The sequence below is a fragment of the Schistocerca nitens genome, chromosome 9 (genome assembly GCF_023898315.1).
Source record: "Schistocerca nitens isolate TAMUIC-IGC-003100 chromosome 9, iqSchNite1.1, whole genome shotgun sequence".
Taxonomy (NCBI): domain Eukaryota; kingdom Metazoa; phylum Arthropoda; class Insecta; order Orthoptera; family Acrididae; genus Schistocerca; species Schistocerca nitens.
This window is the reverse complement of record NC_064622.1, coordinates 2,036,911-2,056,933: the sequence shown is the minus strand read 5'-3', so window position 1 is coordinate 2,056,933 and position 20,023 is coordinate 2,036,911. Positions and strand designations below refer to the sequence as shown.

At 44.0% G+C, this 20,023-nt stretch overlaps 1 protein-coding gene across 1 annotated transcript in view; it reads right to left on the bottom strand.

Moving 5' to 3' along the window:
* LOC126203171 (glucose dehydrogenase [FAD, quinone]-like) overlaps positions 1–6,214 on the bottom strand; it is a 123,503-nt gene extending 117,289 nt beyond the window's left edge. The window contains exon 1 of the mRNA XM_049937412.1: positions 6,157–6,214. The gene's annotated coding sequence lies outside the window, so the exon portion shown is untranslated. The remainder of the gene's footprint in view (positions 1–6,156) is intronic.
* Positions 6,215–20,023: the final 13,809 nt, after the last annotated feature.

Below are 20,023 nucleotides of genomic sequence, written 5' to 3'. Positions count from 1 at the left end.
CTATAATTTCCTTTCACAGACTTCCAGAGGAAACGTATCGCCAAATATTATTTTCTCAGCTCCTTTCCGAGTTTTGGGATTTTAAGTTTTCTCTGGCGTACGATGGCTTTGAACTACTCTCTGGTATCCAGGCGGATCGCAGTATTTTAGCAAACTGACTTGTTAACTTTCTTATAGGTTCTGAGCTAATTTCCAAACGCGTTTCATATTCTTCAATCCAACGTAGCTCTTCACAGGCTGTTGTAGTCATCATTGAGAGTAAATTCCATTAGATAACAATGGAAATGCCGTGTGGCTAGGCCCTCCCGTCGGGTCGACCGTTCGCCTGATGCAAGTCTTTCGAGTTGACGCCACTTCGGCGACTTGCGGGTCGATGGGGATGAAATGATGATGATAAGGACACCCAGTCCCTGAGCGGAGAAAATCTCCGACCCAGCCGGGAATCGAACCCGGGCCGTTAGGTATGACATTCCGACGCGCTGACCATTCAGCTACCAGGGGCGGACAATTCCATTAGATGAAGTCCGCCCCGATAGCTGAGTGGTTGCCGGCACGGTAGCTCAGCGTGTTCGATCAGAGAGCTGGTTCGCCTCTGTAATAATAATAATAAAAAATAAAAAAAAACACTGAATGAAAGGATCAACAACGAACTTAAACGGATGTCATGTGACGTCCGCAACGATCAAACACAACGATCAAGAACGAACAAAATGCGAAAAAAGAAAGGAAAAAAAAGTGGTGAGCGTGACGGATTGCCGTCCTACGGGCCCGGGTTCGGTTCGAGGCTGGGTCGGAGATTTTTCTCCGCTCAGGGACTGGGTGTCGTGTTGTCTTCACCATCATTTCATCCCCCTCCGGCGCGCAGGTCGCCCAATCTGGCGTCAATAAGACCTGCACCAAGGCGGCCGGACCTGCCCCGGAAGCGGCCTCCCGGTCAATGCCGCCAAACGTTCATTTCCATTTACTGTAAAATACATGGCAGAGGTTGTTCATTTTTTACTATCTTGTCCATTACTTTCGATGGAGAATTTTATTTGCGGGACCTCAACTGATTAAGTGTGTTACATTCCTGTTAAAGTATAAACTATGGCCAGGGATTATACCTGATCCCGGCTCTACAGTTTGGCTGTCTTCATGAACGAGCGCTTGAGAGTAGGTCTGCGATCCCGATACTAGTGGCGGAAAAAATAAAATAAAAATAAAGTGTTGATGAGGAACTTCTGCTTTGAAAACAAACATTTCTTACCGTTCTATTCATCGGGTGAACGTGAGCAGGGCCATCGTTTGTATGACACTGTGCGAGATCACGTTTCATGTCTCTACGGGAATGATACGGTGAAGTCTGAAGAACGGTCGCAAACTGCGCTCTGTGAGCTAATACTGGAATTTTCTTTGTGGGTCTTCGTGAGATTTACGCCGTGCTTCTAAAGAGTTTCTGCAGGCTTGGTTTTATCAGTATTTGCGTTATAATCCACTCTCTAGGAAAAAAAAGCCTCGGACACTTGTGATGCCATGTGTTACTCGTCATTCACATTTTTTTGGTAAGTGTATTTAGTAAGTAATCTCTTTCACTGACTAACTGCTATTTTCCAGAAGCTTTCCGATGAACCGAAGCCCGCCATTCGCTCTACTGTTCACTGTTCCCTCTCAAATCTTCCCATTTCATATCACGAAACATTGTTAAACCCTGATATTAGTAGGGATCGACTGACTCCACAAGTGACTCTTTAATTCTTTAGCCAAAGATCACAACGTTTTTACGCTCATTAAGCTTTAGTTGCCAGCTGAATCAATTACAAATCGATGTTATTCCTAAGACACTTCCTCATTACGAGCACAAACTCTTTGAGTCGCGGTAGAGAGGCGGTCCTGGGAGGCGAGGCGTGTCGCACGCTTCACTGTGTGGAGCGTCGCCCACGAAAATCAAAGATCTGTCTGTGTTTGAGACCCCGTCCATCCTCCAGCGTTAATCTAGCAAAATATCGCTGTTAAGTATAATTGAAAATTGTTTATTTTTAACACTGACAAGTTTGTCACACTCTGCGGCCGGTTTCTTCTGCCTCTTGCAATCATTTCCAGATCCATGTGTAAGAGAAGAAAAGTATGTTCTAAACCTAACATTCATAACAGTCACGTAAACAAGAAAATGACAACCAATAAGCTACAATACGTAACGAGTAGTACGAGCTCGTGGTAATGAGACCGTGAACTGTCATTCTAAAATGCCGTATCACAAGCATATTTGCTCGCGCTTTCACTAACAATACCGGGCAATGAGAGCATCCAAAAGTAAATGCGTAAACAAGTTTCTTTTTTCAAACGGCAGTTCAAAATACAATAGGGACTTATACCCCATCAGTTACAAAATAGAAGCAGGACCATTCATAAAATTAACATGTACAAATAACAACTTTTTTTAAAAAAATAGTCGCAAGAGCAGTGTCAACAGGCTGGAAAGTGAATGAACATTCTTCTTCATTTGAAGGATGTATTTTAATTAGGATTAGGAGATATTTGGACTGCTGAAAGCCGCTACCTTGTGATGGTTGCCGCTCAATAGTATGATATATACTTGCAAAGACTAGGCATCCTGCCTTAGAGAAGGAAGTCTCGTAAAAGTTTTTTTTGCTAATTTCTCACCCTAAGGTGACACAAATAGTTTTATAACCTGTTCCGATCTCTTAGCAAGTGAACAACAGATGATCCTGCGGTCGGGTTCAGTGGGCCCGCTGGAGACGTACGAGATACGCGAGTGTTCAGCCGGTGACTGGTTCGCCACCTACGGATCACACCTTTAGCGGGCGCCATTTAACTTGCCTGTGGAATCATCTGACGATCACTAGCTAAAACGTAGAAACCGATTATAATATGATTTTTGTGACCTAGGAGTGAGAAATTAATAAAAAAATTCTTAACATAAAATATAGTTGCAAATCACGAATTGTCCATTTTTGACAAATATGTCCCATTTCATTGTAGCTGATGTGCCTACTACCTGTCCAAAAACAGATTGTTGCATTGGTACCTAACAAAAATGACAGTTTTTTTTCATATTTGGTGCCACAAATTTATGAAACGACTGTTCCGTTTCCCATCTAGGCTGTATTACGATCACAGTCATTTATTTCGCAGGATCAGCTGATTTCGGCGACACGCATTCTTAGAGTGCTCACTCATAATATGTAAGCCTGTTGTTTACATAATTGCCGGCCGGAGTGGCCGTGCGATTCTAGGCGCTACAGTCTGGAGCCGAGCGACCGCTACGGTCGCAGGTTCGAATCCTGCCTCGGGCATGGATGTGTGTGATGTCCTTAGGTTAGTTAGGTTTAAGTAGTTCTAAGTTCTAGGGGACTGATGACCTCAGATGTTAAGTCCCATACTGCTCAGAGCCATTTGAACCATTTTGTTTACATAATTAACTGCTGTCGTAATAGCCTCGAATGAGAGCAACGTCCCGTAATTGTCAACGATTTACAGAACACTGCTGCCGTAATGGGATACGTGTTTACATATGTATTCTGTAAATCGTTGGCTTGTAAACGGACCTTCATGTTTACGTGCGTATGCTATAGTATAAGTGATATACTGATAATAACAGATTCGTGGAGCGCCCTCGAAAACTAGAACATCAGTCTTGGAACTTGAAAACGAGCCATTACATCTTCGATGTACAGGAATTAATCTGTCACTATGTCAAACAATACGAAAGAGTGCAACTTCTGTGGGTAAAAGGATATCCTGGAATGAGAGACAAAGAAATTGTTGACTAATTAACAAAGACTGTCATCAGGGAAGGAATACTTTTCTTTGTAAGTCTACCTTACACAGACATGTTGACAACTGTGACTAAAGGGCCATTTCGTGATCGGTGCCAGTTTGGGAAACCTTTCAGATGACCAAAGGACAAAACTTTGCACGGATTCGACAAATCTTTCACAAAAGAACGGGGTATTAAAAGTTAAAACTTTCACGACGACATAGAACATCAGTCATAAGAATGGAAAATGGTCAAGGACGTTATCCAGTGCATCTCTAGAGGATCAAAGTTTTGACCTCTCCTTACTGTGGGGCTCACCCTCAGACGTGGCAGATCTGAATCAGCTACTGCTCGGCGTGTAGCGCTTCGCCAGTCGGCTCGTCGAATTTCGTTAGGCAGTGTCAAACTGTCGAATTCCTCTCCCCGTATGTGCCACTAACGTTTCCCGGCAGCCAGAAACCTATCTCCACATTACATGACACGTCGTAGAGGCGGATCTTCATCTCCAAATTGCAAGATAGGGAAAGAGCGAGCCACAGCAGCTGTAACACTGATTTATTCCACAGGTGCACACCAAGATGTGTTACCAGAAGAAGAAACAGTATGTTGTCAGTTTATAATTGGTTATTTGTGTACAGTTTTCAGTCTCTTGACTGATGAATTATTTTATTCCAATGATGAATACCATAAATCTTACTTCAGTGAAACGTGATTGCTGATTATTAATAGGCATTTCACAAGAACAAGAAAGTTTGTATGCTTCCGTTATTTGTAGTGATAATATCTAATTAACAAATAGAAAGACTTATCGTAAATCCGCTGTTAACACAATAAATTATTTGTAATTGTCACAAATTAAATAACAATTCTGAAGGTAGTAGGGGTAAAATACGGGGAGTGAAAGGCTATTTACAATCTGTACAGAAACTAGACGACAGTTATGAAAGTCGAGGGGTATGAAAGGGAAGCATTGCTTCAAAAGGGAGTGAGACAGGATTGTAGCCTATCCGCGGTGTTATTCAATCTGTATATTGAGCAAGCACCAAATGAAATCCAAGAAGAGTTGGAAATAGGAATTAAAGTTCAGGGGTAAGAAATAAAAACTTTGAGGTTTGTCGATGGCATTGTAATTGTCACAGAGACAGCAAAGGACTTGGAAGAGCAGATGAACTGAATTGACAGTCTCTTCAAAGAAAGATTTAACATTAACATCAACAGAAGCAAAACAAGTGTAAAGGAATGTAGTCGAACTGAATCAGGTGATGCTGAGGGAATTAATTTAGGAAACGAGACACTTAAAGTAGTAGGTGAATTTTGGTATTTGTGAAGCAAAATAAGTTATGATCGCAAAAGAAGAGAGGGTACAAAGCATAGACTCCCGATGGCAAGAAAACCGTTTCAGAAGAAGAGAAATTTGTTAGCATCGAATATAGATTTAAGTGTTAGGAAGTGTTTTCTGAAGATATATCAAGTGACTAATGAGCTGGTACGCAGCAGAACTGGGGAGATAAGGAATTTGTGGCACAAACTGACGAAAAGAAGGGATCGGTTGCTACGACAGATTCTGAGACATCAAGGAATCACTAATTTATTACTGCAGGAAAGTGTAGGGAGTGAAAATCATAGAGGGAAACGAAGAGACGAATAGGGTAAGCAGATTCAGGACGTAGTTTGGAGCGGTTATGGAAATGAAGGAGCTTGCATGGGGTAGACTAGCAGTTTCGGACTGAAGGCCACTACAGCAACAAATAACAATGTAATCGGCTAAATAGCAGGACAGTTAGAGGCCAAGCAAATACAATAAGACAAAAAAAAAATAATAATAAAAAAGGCAAGAGTGCTTTTCAATCGTTGGCGAGTATGGAACTTTGTTCTCGTTCGACAGTAATTATATATTGAAATGGCGGATATGTTATGAGTGAGCACTCGAAGATTGCACATCGGGGAAATCAGATGATCGAGCGAAGTAAATGATTCTGATCGTAGTATAACCACGGTGTAAAATGCAATTCCCTGGTAACAACAGATGGAAATTAAAACATTTTGTGTTAAAATCACTACTTGAGTCACAACTCTTATCTGCCTTAGTAATCTTATGCCCGTGACACTGTATCACTGAACAATTACATATAGAGCGAGGTGTAGAAAACGTAATACCAGTAACATTTAGGTGATGACCGTCCCTCCTACGAAGATTGTCGGAAGGGGGAAAGAAAAACACCGAATGTTTACCCACCACTAATGCTCTCGTACCAGCTGCAAGTAAGTTGATTAGGTAGCAGGAGATGACGGCTCTTGTTGGGACCTAAATATCGGAGTGCCCGTGGATGGAACCGAGGCCATCACGGCAGATGGTCGCAGGTGTGAGCACGACCGCAGTCTGGCCACGCCTCCATTACCTGTCTGTGTGTCTTCTGCGTTCCGGACGGCCGCTGGAGCTGCAGAGGCGGCGCTGTCGGTGTCCGCGGCAGACTGAACGCGCCGCTGGCTCCGGCCGCGGGGCTGTCGCGAGGCCCCTGGCCGCCCCCTACCACCGAGGGCGCCCGCCTCCGGACCACCACGTGTCACCAGCCACCTGCTTAGGTAGAGGGGGAGGGGGAGTCAGAGAAATACGGGGTGAGCGTATACTGTTGCCTCGATTACGAAAATTTGTTGCAAACGGTGGCATAACTCAACAAGTTTTTTATACACCTCAGTCAAAAGAATTTCAACCGTGGATGGTGTTCTAAAACTGCCTCGTTGAGGGTTATTTGTTCCCCATTTCTTGTATGAAATTTTTGCGGAACGGTAGAGACGATCCAATGTCATGGTCACAACGTTCACCAGACATAACCCTCTCGACTTCTTTTGTGGTGTTACGTTAAGGACAAAGTGTTCACTTCACCAGTTGCCCATGTGCGGAATCTTACGGCACGAATATGAGATATTGTAGAGGCGGTGACGGAGGCAGATGTTAGCAAATACGTGCAAGGAAATTCAATTTCGCCTAGGCGTTCTATGAGCAACAAACAGAACGCATGTGGAATTGTATCTACAAAAAAGAAAAAAAGTAGAGTTAAGCTAGCATGTGTAACAAACCGCATACTTGTATCTACCATACGATGGGTGTCCAACAACTAATGCAACACATTTTTTTTCTGAAAGCAGATTGGTTTTATTCAGGATTCCAATATACCGTACCATTCCGCACTCTCTTGGCTGCAAAACCCTGTTTTCCGACATAATCTCCATTCAGTGCAAAGGCCTTACGCCACCTCACTGGGAGGACGTGTATCTCCGCGTTGTACCGCTCTACTAGTCGATGTCGCAACCAACATTCTGCTGGATCGTAACCTCCCCATCGTACACGTACTGCTTCGCACGAAGTGCATCTTTCATCGGTCCAACCAGATGGAAGTAGGAAGGTGCGAGATTGTGACTGTAGGTTGGATCAGAAGGAGCAGTCTAGTGAAGTTTTGTGAGCTCCTCTCATACGTGCAAACTTGTTTGATGCGTTGCGGTGTGATGGAGAAGGAGGAGATTGTTTGCATTTTTGTGCCGAAGTCATTTTTACACTATCCTGAGAGTAGCACGGTATGATTCCGAGTTGATCGTAGAAACCGTGAGAGAGAACATAAAACAGGATACCGCCGTATCATCGTCGCCATGACTTTCCCAGCTGATGGGGCGGCTTGCAAATTTTTCTTCGGGGGAGAAGTCGTGTTGCTCCACTCCATGGATTTTCTTTCCTGTTCGAAATGATGAACCCGTATGGATCGCCTGTGATGATGTTCGACAAAAAAACTCACGGTCAGCTTCGTAACGCTGAAGTAATTCTGCACAGATGGTCGGTCCTTTGTGGCTCTTTACGGTCTTCCGTTAGGCGACGCGGAATCCCGTGGGCGCACTCCTTTGAGTGGCCCAACAGGTGAACGGGTGTATCGGCACTACCAGCAGAGCAGAGACGTCCAGTTGTCTGTGATCCTTCGATCACCTCGAATGAGCGTGTCACCGCTGTCCGACGTTGCAGGAGTCACAGGCTGTGCGCGGCCGGCAGATCGCGCAGGCTTCGCGACCTTGTTGCGATGATAACAGACTCTTTCCCGAACGCCTCACCGTACTTTTGTTCACTGCCACGTTTCAGTAGACATTCTTCAAGAGCCCCTGAATATCTGCAGTGCTCTGGTTTTCCCCCAAAAGGAACTCAATAACAGCTCTCTGCTTGGAACGCACCTTTGTTACAGATGCCATTTTGATGGCTAGGTTTTGCGCTGCGACCTGTCCGATTTTCATGAAACAGTAGGGGCTGAACCGAGAATATTCCACGATGTCCCACAAATAAGCCGCTAGTCCATTATCCACATCTGGAAGTCATTTATCCGCTTCTGAGAATATTAAAGTGCAGTAACCCGGAACTCGGGCGGAACGCTTGTACTTGGTCTTATTCTTCATGTGCCGAAGCCGAACCTTGTAATTTATATTCCGCTGACTAAGAAAGTACATGCCGTACGTGACCATGTTTTAGTACAGTAGAGCCTGCCATTGCACGACCTTTTGAACAGAATGAACAGTGTAGTGGGCACACAATGTGGGGTTCAGAGAAGAACTTTCGAAAGTAATGAGGAATAGCTGAAATGAGATTAAAGATAAAATTAACGTAATAACGACGGACGAAGCAAGGAGGGTATAAAAAGCAGACTAATACAGGCAGAGAGGACGTTCACGCCCAAAATAAGTCTACTGGTAACAAATGTTGGCCTTAATTTGAGGAAGAAAATTGTGAGAAAGTAGGTTTGGAGCACAGAATTGTGTTGGTAGTGAATCGCGGACTGCAAGGAAACTGGAAAAGAAGAGAATCGAAGCGTTTTTGAGATGCATTGCTGTAGAAAGATACTGAAAATTAGATTGACTGATAATATAACAAAAGAGGAGGTTCTTAGCAGAATCGATGCGGAAAGGACGTTTGGAAAACGGATAAAACGATAGAACATATGTGAAGGCATCTGGAAATACATTACTAGAGGGAGCTGCAGAGGATGAAAACTGTATGTGAAAATAAAAATTGCACTATATCATACAAATAATTGAAGACATTTTGCGCAGGTGTTCCTCTGAGATGAAGAGCTTGGCGCAGCAGAGAAATTCGTTTCAGGCCCCATCAAACCAGCCACAAGACTGATGACCCAGTAAAAGTCGATAATATTCTGGAACCTTCCATGAGTTACAGTTTTCTATCGTAATTTACAGTTTTCTGTCATAATTAGTGAGATAGATTCACTGATTTTTTTTTCCGCAGAACATTTCAGCAACTTTGAAATGAACATAAACAGTCACTGTAGCAAGAAACCTTTATGTTTGTGCGTACCGGTTTCCGTCAGTTACTGCCATCTTGAGACCATATACCATGATGGTAAGCGGTGGCGGAGAACGGAGCATGTGATACCAACTCCACGAACTGCATACCCGGTTCGTGTAACATCTGTGGCACTCTTTCCCCTATTTAACGATAATGCAAAACGAGCTGCCCTTCTTTGATCTTTTTCTGTGTCGTCCGTAAATCCTATGTGATGCGGATCCCACAGCGCACAGCACTACTCCAGAAGAGCGTGGACAAGCGTAATGTAAGCAGTATCTTTAGCAGACCTGTTGCATTGCCCCAGTGTTCTACCAATAAATCGCAGTCTTTGGTTGGCTTTCCCCACAACATTATCTATGTGGTCGTTTGAATTTAAGTTATTCGTAATTGTAATCCCAATGACTAGCACTATTCGAGATCTGTACAAGAAATGGCGGGCTGTAGGGTCAGTTCAGAAGGTGCAGGGGAATAGCTTACCGACAGCGAGGACATCTGAAACTGCAGGCATAATTAGCATGGAAGTCCCCACAAGTCGGCAAGGAGCTATCGCAGCAGGCTAGTGTATCTCGCACATCGTGTTGTCCTGTACTAAAAGATATGAAATGAAAAGTGTGGTGTGACAGTTGAAATTTGAGGATCAAGAAAAAAAAAGGCTCGTTATTGTAACTGGCTGTTAACATGAATTGCTAACGGTTATTTGGACCCCTCGCTTTACTGCAAGTCAAACGAGACCTGCTTTCATTTTTCAGGTTATGTAAACTTCCAGAATTGCAGATACGGTCACAGGACAACCCGCATATTGTGCGCGAAGAACCTCTCCCCTCAGAGAAGATAGGTGTTCGGTGTGCGTTGTCTGGCATGCGCATTTTTGGCCCCATGTTTTTAAATTACACCTTAAACAGTGCGAGATATCTAGAGACCTTTGACTCTTCCTGTGCACAGTCAACAGGTGCAGAGAAGCTGTGTGCCACCGCCCACACATTCTGCCAAAGTGTGACCCCACATGAGCAACGTGTTCGCTGAAGACAGACTTACCTGTAGAGGCCTCCGGCCTCCAACGTCCCCGGACCTAACATCGTGTGACTTTTATTTATCGGGCACACCAAAAAGCAAAGTTTACGCTGCCAGACCTCGCACAATAGACGATCTTAAACGGAACGTTACTAGAGAAATTAACATCACACCTGCAGAATGACGGCGTGTTGCTGGCAGCGTCATGGCACGAAGTCAGCAATGCGTGGGTGCCTGTGGGCGCCACTTCCAGCAATCCAGGTGACTACGTATCTTTTAATGTTGGTCTCATCTGTTTCTTGCTACTTGAATTTCGGGCGTGAGGTGTACCAGTCCTATGTGGTACACCATTCATTATTAAATTACAACGGCGACATCGCTTCCATGTAGCTATGGATAAAATTAATTCATGAATACTGTTCAATCAAGTTACCTGAAATTAAATGATGGAAATGATTGGGATGAACTTATTAAAAATAAAGTGATGCCACAAGTTTAAAATCGTGGCGTAGCAGACATTTTGCTTTCTTACAACATATTCATTATATTACTCATTCAGCATTTCTGAACGGTTCTTTACTTACACCATTTCATTTCAGTGTGTGTCAGTTGTTTTTATCTCTATTGACTCCATTCATTTAATTCCAGGGAATGTAGTTCAATCAAGCTACATTCTACACTGAAAGAGAGAAACTTATTTGTTCTATAAACAGCTAAAGTGGGATGTATTCCCGAAGTTTCGCGCTAATGGTTATAGAACGACCAACATCAGACGGCTTACTGTCCCCATTTCAATTACTCAAATCTCGTTGACCACACTACTTCATTTGACTTCTCAACGTTGTTAAAATGGGTAATTGTTGAGCACATTTCTCGTGGAGAACACCGGTTTTTCTTAGTACTTTAAAATAAGTAAAAACACTCTCGACTGCAAGAAACGTTTATTTTTGTGGTTACAGATTTCGATCAGTTACAGACCAACCGCAGACGTAATACCATAGTGGTAGGCGGTGGGAGAGAACGGAGAAGTAATTAAAAATGCGTTTTTCGCTGTGACAAGATCTTCTTATGAAATTTCAATCACCAACTTTGTCTTCAGAGTGCTAATATATTTTATTAGCGGCCTTCTAGATAGGGGGGAATAATCATCATAACAAGATAAGAGAAATCAGAGTTTGCGTAGAAAGATTTAACTGTTCGCTTTTCCCGTGCGCCGTTGGAGAGTGGAACGGTAAATAAATAGATTGACGGTGTTTCGATTAACCCTCTATCACACTCTTAACTATTAATGTAGATGTAGATACGTCTCTCCTATATGTCTTCGGAATTAACCATTTAATGTTAAGAGCACAGGAGAAACACTCGTTCCCATCACAGCAAAATGTTCTGTTCCACTCGATCGGACAGCCGCCTCCGTTAAATCCTTTTCAGTAACAGGGAAATTGATGTGTGTCTTTCTTTCATGCCGAAATCGTTCTGTATTTTTTGAAGCGGAATTGGCGAAGGAGCAATTTTTCCGTCTCAGAGTTGATGAAAATTTGTTTTAACACGTTTACCATGGCAAGCGGTAAGCTAGAGCAGTTACATTGAGTAAGGAAAAAAAAAAAAAAAATCTCATTCCGCTGCTTTACCCCGGTGGGTCAGAATGAGAGAGCATCCAAAATACAACGTGTATCAAAAAGAATCATCCGCTTTTTAAACAATCACAACTATTATGTTGTTTCAGATATGTATGTGAACAACGTACTGCTGGAAAGAGCAAACTCTCGAGTTCTATATGGTTACCGCTAGGTAGCAGCAGTGTGTGCCCCACTTCAGTTCTAGTAAAAATGAAGTCGGGACAACAGAACGCGTTTTGTGTTCTACGTCTTGCGCAGTGCGGTCAGTAATAACTGTTCAGCGAGCGTCGCTTTCGTAATAGGTATGGTGTGGATCTTCCTACAGCAGAGAGCATTACACGACGGCATGAACAATTCCGAGAAACAGGGTGTTTGTGTAAAGGCAAATCGCCGGCCCGTCCCCTTGTGTCTCCCAGACGTCGAATGCACCCGCCATAGTTTCACAAGAAGTCCGCAGGAATCCGTTGTCCGTGCAACGCGACAGCTCAACATGCTGCCGATGTCCGTCTGGCGTGTGTTGCGTCGACATTTGCTCATGAAACCACACAAAATTCAGCTACTGCAAGCTCTTCGTGAAGGTGACAAATAACGACGTAATTTCGTTCTCGGCAAGATGGAGGATGACAGTTTCCTTCCACGCTGTGTTTAGTGACGAGCCAAAATTCCATGTGAGAATATGGGGTACGGAACAACCACATGCAGTTGTGCAACATGAGAGGGATTTGCCAAAATGTAATGTGTTTTGCACAGTTTCACGGGAAAAGTTGTATGGTTGGTTATTTGATTGGGTTAAGGGGAATGCGGGGAGGAAGGGGGGGGGGGGGCAAACTGCTAGGTCATCGGTCCAGGTGCATGGTCCATTTTTCTCTGCCGAGAACACTGTTACAGGAAGCAGATGTCTCGATATGCTATAGGACTTTCTTTTCCCACAGCTGTAGACTGATTCGAACGACTTCGTCTACCAACAGGATGGGGCACCGCTACACTGGCGTCTGGAAGAGCGGGAATTTTTAAATCAAAGGATTACTGAGCCATGGGGCGATCACACTGGACCTTACATTGCTAGCTTCTAAGGTCACCGGACCTGACTGTATGTGATTATTTCTTGTGGGGATTTATAAAAGATTCTGTTTATCTGCTTCCGTTTCAAGAACAATGAATGAACTCAGACATCGCATAACAGTAGCTGTGGAAGCTGTAACTCTAGACATGCTCGCTGCAGGGTGAGAACAATTTGAATAACGCATTGACATATGCCCTGCATCTCAAGGGGAGCATATTGAACACCTATGAAAAAGTATGAAAAAAACTTTTTGTGTTTCCCGTTCATCAAAAAACAAAATTCATTGTATATGTTTATTAGTTTAATAAATATAGACGTGCCAAATCGGATGATTCCTTTTGATGCCTCCTGTACAGTACTCACTCCTTGACAGAAAGGCGTGACGTTTTACGTCCCGCGTCTCAGTACAAATCACGTTCGAGATTAGCGTCCCGTCGACGATGTGAGCATTTGACCGCACAATTGTTGTGATGGCAGCTTTTGACAATGTGTGATGCCACGCCACGTAATACTCCCGCAATTAAACAGATATTTTGTGTACCCTTTTGTCACCGTAAAATCGTCTTCACCATTTGTGCAAAGAAAATGTTTATTTTGTATGAGCTGGTTCACAGCCACCATACTCGAGGTGTAATAAACGTACATCAGCTGATGCGCCGTGGCGCCGCTACACGCTCTGTAATGCCACCTGGTGGCAAAAATGTCTTCTTGGTCTACAATCTGCAGAATTCTGTCTGTAGCCTGCGAATGTTTGTTTCACATACAACCAGAAACGCTATATGTACGTGCAGCAGTCGTTCTTGATTAGGTGTAACACAGTTTGTGCCAAGTCAACTCATTCACCGTGGAGTGCTGTAGCTATCTATTACTATGTTTTATAAAATATTTTTGCATCTTCTTATCTCCCGGCCCGCAGCGTAGGATACGTCATAATTAGACGTTTTAACGAATTATTCCAAGCAAACTTCTAATAGTTTAATTAGTAGTGGTTCTTGCTTTCCACAAACTTGTTTCGCCTATAGCTCCATTTCAAGTAAACGTCCAGTTGGAATAAATGCCCATATCGCATCAGTGAGTGAATTGTCGACCGTTTGATGCTAGCCTTGTATGTCACCTAATTACTATTTGTGTAGAATTTTTTCCGCGAAGTGCTTTTAACAGCTAGACTGACAATATTTCACAGAAAAAACTGTACAGAAATAGTAGTTACGTGACTTATAATCTTCACCAAAGAAGACGAAGTAAATTTTCCTGAATTCCAAGCAAGAACAACTGCCAAGATGAGAAACGTAGAAGTAGATATCCTCGGTGTTGCAAAGCAGCTTAAAGCACTTAATAAAGGCAAGGTCTCCGGTCCAGATTGTTTACCAGTCAGCTTACTCTCAGAGTATGCTGATACAATAGCTCCATATTTATTAATTATATACTACCGCTCGCTCAAAGAAAGATCCGTACCTATAGACTGGAAAATTGCTCAAGTCACACCAATACCCAGAAAGGGAAGTAGGAGTAATCCGCTGAATTACAGGCCCATATCACCAACGTCGATTTGCAGTAGGGTTTTGGAACATGAACTGTGTTCGAACATTATGAAGTACCTCGAGGAAAACGATTTATCAGCACTGATTCAGAATATGTCGCTCACGTGAAACACAACTAACTCTTTATACTCGTATAGTAATGAGTGGTATCGACAGGGGATGTCAAATTGATTCCATATTTTTAGAGTTCCAGAAGGTTTTCGACACCCTTCCTCACAAGCGTATGCTAACCAAACTGCGTGCTTATTGAGTATCGCCTCAGTTGTGAGACTTGATTCGTGACTTTTTGTCAGAAAGGTCACAGTTCGTAGTAATAGACGGAAAGTCGGCGAGTAAAACAGAAGTTGGTTTGGGTTGGGTTGATTTTGGGGAAGAGACCAAACAGCCAGGTCATCGGTCTTATTGGATTAGGGAAGGATGGGGAAGGAAGTCGGCCGTGCCCTGTCAAAGGAACCATCCTGGAATTTGCCTGAAGCGATTTAGGGAAATCACGGAAAACCTAAATCAGGATGGGCGGAAGTGGGATTGAACCGTCGTAGTCCCGAATGCGAGTCCAGTGTACGAACTACTGCGCCACCTCGCTCGGTAAAGCAGAAGTAATATCCGGCGTTCCCCAAGAAAATGTTATAGGTCTTCTATTGTTCCTGATGTATATTAACGACATAGGAGACAATTTGGGTGGATCTCTTAGATTTTTTGCGGATGATGCTGTCATTTACCGTCTTGTAAAGTCATCAGACGACCAAAACGAATTGCAAAATGATTCAGATAAGATATCTGTATAGTGCAAAAAGTGGCAATTGACCCTGGACAAAGAAAAGTGTGAAGTTATTCTCATGAGTACTAAAAGAAATCCGCTAAATTTCAATTACGCGATAACTCTTACAAATCTGAAGGCTGTAAATTCAACTAAATACTTAGGTATTACAACTACAAATAACCTAAACTGGAACGATCACGTAGATAATGTTGTGGGTGGAGCAAACCAAAGACTGCGATTCATTGACAGAACACTTAGAAGGTGCAACAGGTCTACTAAAGAGACTGCTTACACCACGCTTGTCCGCCCTATTCTGGAATATTGCTGTGCGGTGTGGGATCCGCATCAGTTGCAATTGACGGATGATATCGAAAAAGTACAAAGAAGGACAGCTCGTTCTGTATTATCGCGATGTAGGGGAGGTAGTGCCACAGACATGATACGTGAATGTAATTTCAATCACCAGTTTTCTCCTCCGATTGCGAAAAGACTCTGTTGGCACCCACCTAAATAGGGAGACATGATCATCACGATGAAATTAGACAGATCAGGGCTCGCACAGAAAAATTTAAGTAATCACGTAGGTGTAGACGTAGATGTGGATGTAGCAACAAACAGAGAGTCGACAGTTCACTCGCTGATGAAGTATGGGCGTCTGTTCCAACCATACCTGTACTTGAGAATGGCGCGGTAGTCAAAACAAGCTAGTAGTAAGGAAGAAGCACTGCTAATTAAACTATGTGCTGCTTGTCTATAATCATTCATAAAAAAATTTTGTATCTTAGTTTTTGTAGGTATCTGATGATGGATAAATTTCGAAACGGGTCATAAGAGCAATATTATCATTCCTTGCCGTGTGTTTGACCTTTACCATTGTGACCCAGTCAGCCTGAATGCAGAACTTCTGTTCATGTGATCATTAGAGACGGAGCACAAACTCGACTTGCGAAGAAGTCGTGGTTGGCAAATTCTCTTCCACGAGATCCATACCGTATGAGGCCTCTGAGCGGGACGTGGAATTGTCTTAGACTGCAGGCTCCGGATGATTTGGCTTCCAGTCACACTCCAGCCATCTCATTTAGCTCAGCCTTGGCTTCCTGAAATCACTTCAGGCGAATGGAGGCTGTGTTCCTGTAATATGACCACGAACAATATCCTTTTCTAGCGCTGTCCAACTGCGCTAGTTTTCCTGTACTAATGACATCGATATCGAGAAACCCTTCAACTATTTGCTTCTTGCACATGCTGTCACGCAAAGCGGCGCTCGTCAAAGCCATCTACCAGCAGATAAGTAGCAGTGGAGCATATAAAAGTTCTGGGAGATGTTGATTGCTCTCTGAGGCAGTTCGCTGACGATACGGGTATCGAGACGGATACCGCGTTGTTCTTATATCTACCTCTACAGCTACATGACTACTCTGCAATTCACTTTTAAGTGCCTGGCAGGGGGTTCTTCAAACCACCCTCGGACTATTTCTCTCTAACAGCGCGTGGGAAAAATGAACACTTAAATCTTTCTGCAAGACCTCTGATTTCAATTATTTCATTTGATGATCATTTCGCCCTATATAGGTGGAAGGCAACAAAATATTTTCACATTCTGAGGAAAAATTTGGTAACTGAAACTTCGTGAGAAGATTTCGCCGCAACGGCAAACGCCATTGTTTTAACGATTGCTATCCCATTTCAGGATTGCTATCCCAACTCACGAATCATATCCGCGACTATTATCTCACCTACAGAATGAGATTTTCACTCCGCAGTGGAGTGCGCGCTGATATGAAAGTTCCTGGCAGATTAAGACTGTGTGCCAGACCGAGACTCGAACTCGAGACCTTTGCCTTTCGCGGGCAAGTGCTCTACCAACTGAGATACCCAAGCACGACTCACGCCCCGTCCTCACAGCTTTACTTATGCCAGTACCCCGTCTCCTACCTTCCAAACTTTGCAGAACCTCTCCTGCGTGAGCGGGGCCTGAGTCGTGTTTGGGTAGCTCAGTTGGTAGAGCACTTGCCCGCGAAAGTCAAATGCCCCAAGTTCGAGTCTCGGCCCGGCACACAGTTTTAATCTGTCAGGTAGTTTCACTATCTCACTTATTTCGCGATAATACAAAACGAGCTACCAGTCTTTGAAGTTTTTCGATGTACTCCGTCAGTCCTACCTGGTAAGGATCCCACACCGCGCAGCACTACTCCAAAAGACGACGGAAAAGCGTGGAGCACGCAGTCTCTTTAGAAGATCTGTTGCATTTTCTGTTTTCTGCCAATACAATGTAGTCTTTGGTTTGCTTTCCGCACAACGTTATCTATGTGATCGTGTGTAATGCCTAATTTATTTGGTCGAATTGAAATCCTTTATATTTGTGTGATTTATGGTGTGTTCGTGTGGACCACCTCACACTTTTCCTCATTGAGAGACAAAAAAGTGGTTCAAATGGCTCTGAGAACTATGGGACTTAACATCAGTGGTCATCAGTCCCCTAGAACTTAGAACTACTTAAACCTAACTAACCTAAGGACATCACACACATCCATGCCCGAGGCAGGATTCGAACCTGCGACCGTAGCAGTCGCGCGGTTCCGGACTGAGCGCCTGAACCGCTAGACCACCGCGGCCGGCTACATTGAGAGACAATTGCCACTTCTTACACCATTCAGATGTCGTGTATAAATTCTGCAATTGGTTTTGATCTTCTAATGACTTTACTAGACTGTAAATGACAGCATCATCTGCAAACGGTCTGAGAGGGCTGCTCAGATTACTTCCTTGAATGCTTTTGTAGACTAGGAATAACTGAGAGCCTGTAACACTTCCTTTTGGAACGCTGGATGTGCTTGGCTCGACGATTTTCCGTCTATTACTACGCACTGTGACCTTTCATAGAGAAAATCACGGATCCAGTCGCACTGAAGTGATAATCCTTGCGAAACGACAGGAGGTGATCACCGCTTGGTCCAATGTCTTACATCTGACCATCGATATAAAAAAGAGGTAGGGCAGTTTTGATACTGTTTGCTGGTCTTATAGCCTTGTCTGGCTGAACTGACGGGGAAGATTCAAAAAAGAGCTGTGCGCTACATCACGAGTTTAATGAGCATGACACTAAATGGATGAACGAACTTCAGTGGAAGACAGATCATCGCATAGAGTCCGTTTCTCACACAATTTCGGAACCCTTCATTCCAGTACAAGAAAGAAACCTCCGTGTAATCTACATCGCTCGTAATATCGAGGAGTGATAACAACGCAGGAATTCGCACGTATCCAGACGGATACCGGCTGTCTTCTTTTCCACGCGCACTATGCAGTTCGAGAAACTAAAGAAAGGAAGATTAGAGTTCAATGTCCGTCGATAACGAGATGATTAGGCTCGTGGCAAAAGCTCGGCTTACCAAACTAAACTCCACACCCCCAATTCTTTAAAGAATCGAAGCCCCATGTACAAAGCGTCTTCAAACGTCTGGTTACACTGAGTTGACAAAAGTCACGCGCTACCTGCTAATATCGTGTCGTGCACAAACTGACCTCTTGATTACGTCTCATAATAGTTCGAGGGGTGGCCAAATGACTCGTTGCAACTGTCCGGAATATTCCTCAAACAATTTGCGAACAACTGTGGCTCGGTGACGGGGCGCATTGTCAGCCATATAAATTCCATCGTTTTGCGGGAACACGAATTACATGAACGGGTGCAGATGGTCTCCAAGTACTGCAAGATACCCGTTCCCAGTAACGATCGCTTCAGTTGGACTAGATGTTCTAGGCGCTTCAGTCCGGAACCACACGGCTGATATGGTCGCAGGTTCGAATCCTGCCTCGGGCATGGATGTGCGTGATGTCCTTAGGTTAGTTAGGGTTAAGTAGTTCTAAGTTCTAGGGGACTGATGACCTCAGATGTTAAGTCCCATAGTGCTCAGAGCCATTTGAACGATCTGACTAGAGGATCCAGACCATTCCATGTAAACACAGCCCACATCGTAATGGAGCCATCAGGAGCTCGCACAGTGCCCTGCGTAGCTTCGTGGGGTGTGCGCCACACTCGAACCCTACCGCCAGCTGTTACCAACTAAAATCAGGCCTCGGCTGACCAGGTCACGGTTTTCCAGCCGCCTAGTGTTCAACAGATACGGTCACGAGTCCACGAGAGGCGCTGCAGGCGGTGTCGCGCTGTCAGCAGCGGCAGTCGCGTCGGTCGTCTGCTACCACAGCCCCTTAACGTCAGATGTCACCGCAGTCTCCTAAATGATACACTCGTCGTACGATTCACGTCGATTCCTGCGGCTATTTAACGCATTGTTGCTCGTCTGCTAGCACTGACAGTTCTTTGCAACGCCGCTGCTCTCGGTCGTTGAATGAAGGCCCTCGGCCACTGCGTTGCCCGTCGTGAGAGGTAATGTCTGAAATTTTATTATTCTCGGCCCATTCTTGACGCTGCGGGCCTTGGAATGTTGAATTCCCTAACGATTTCAGAAATGGACTGCCCCGTGTGTCTAGCTCCGACTACTATTAAACTTTGAGAGTGTTAATACCAGTCGTGACGGCATAGTCATGTCGGGAAGCTTCTGGCGTGAGTCACCTGAGTACAAATAACACTCCCGACAACGCACTCCCCCTCTATGCATAGTGTACACAATATTACGACCATTTGTATTTGTGCATGTGGCTATGCCATGACTTTTGTCACCTCGCTGTACTTTACAAATGAGTTAACTTCTTAAATAGTCGAAGTTAAACATGTAAACAGGTCTGAAATTATTTTTGTAGTCTGTTAGCAGTCGCTAAGTGCTTTCATTATCAAAGGGTGGACGACTATAGTTTGGGTAATTTACGCTCAGTTTTTAGCAGACACTAGCTTTTCGCCCATCTCAATTTTTATGACGTATCTGCTGAACTATGAGGCGCTCAATGATGTAATTTTGAAGATACATACACACCAG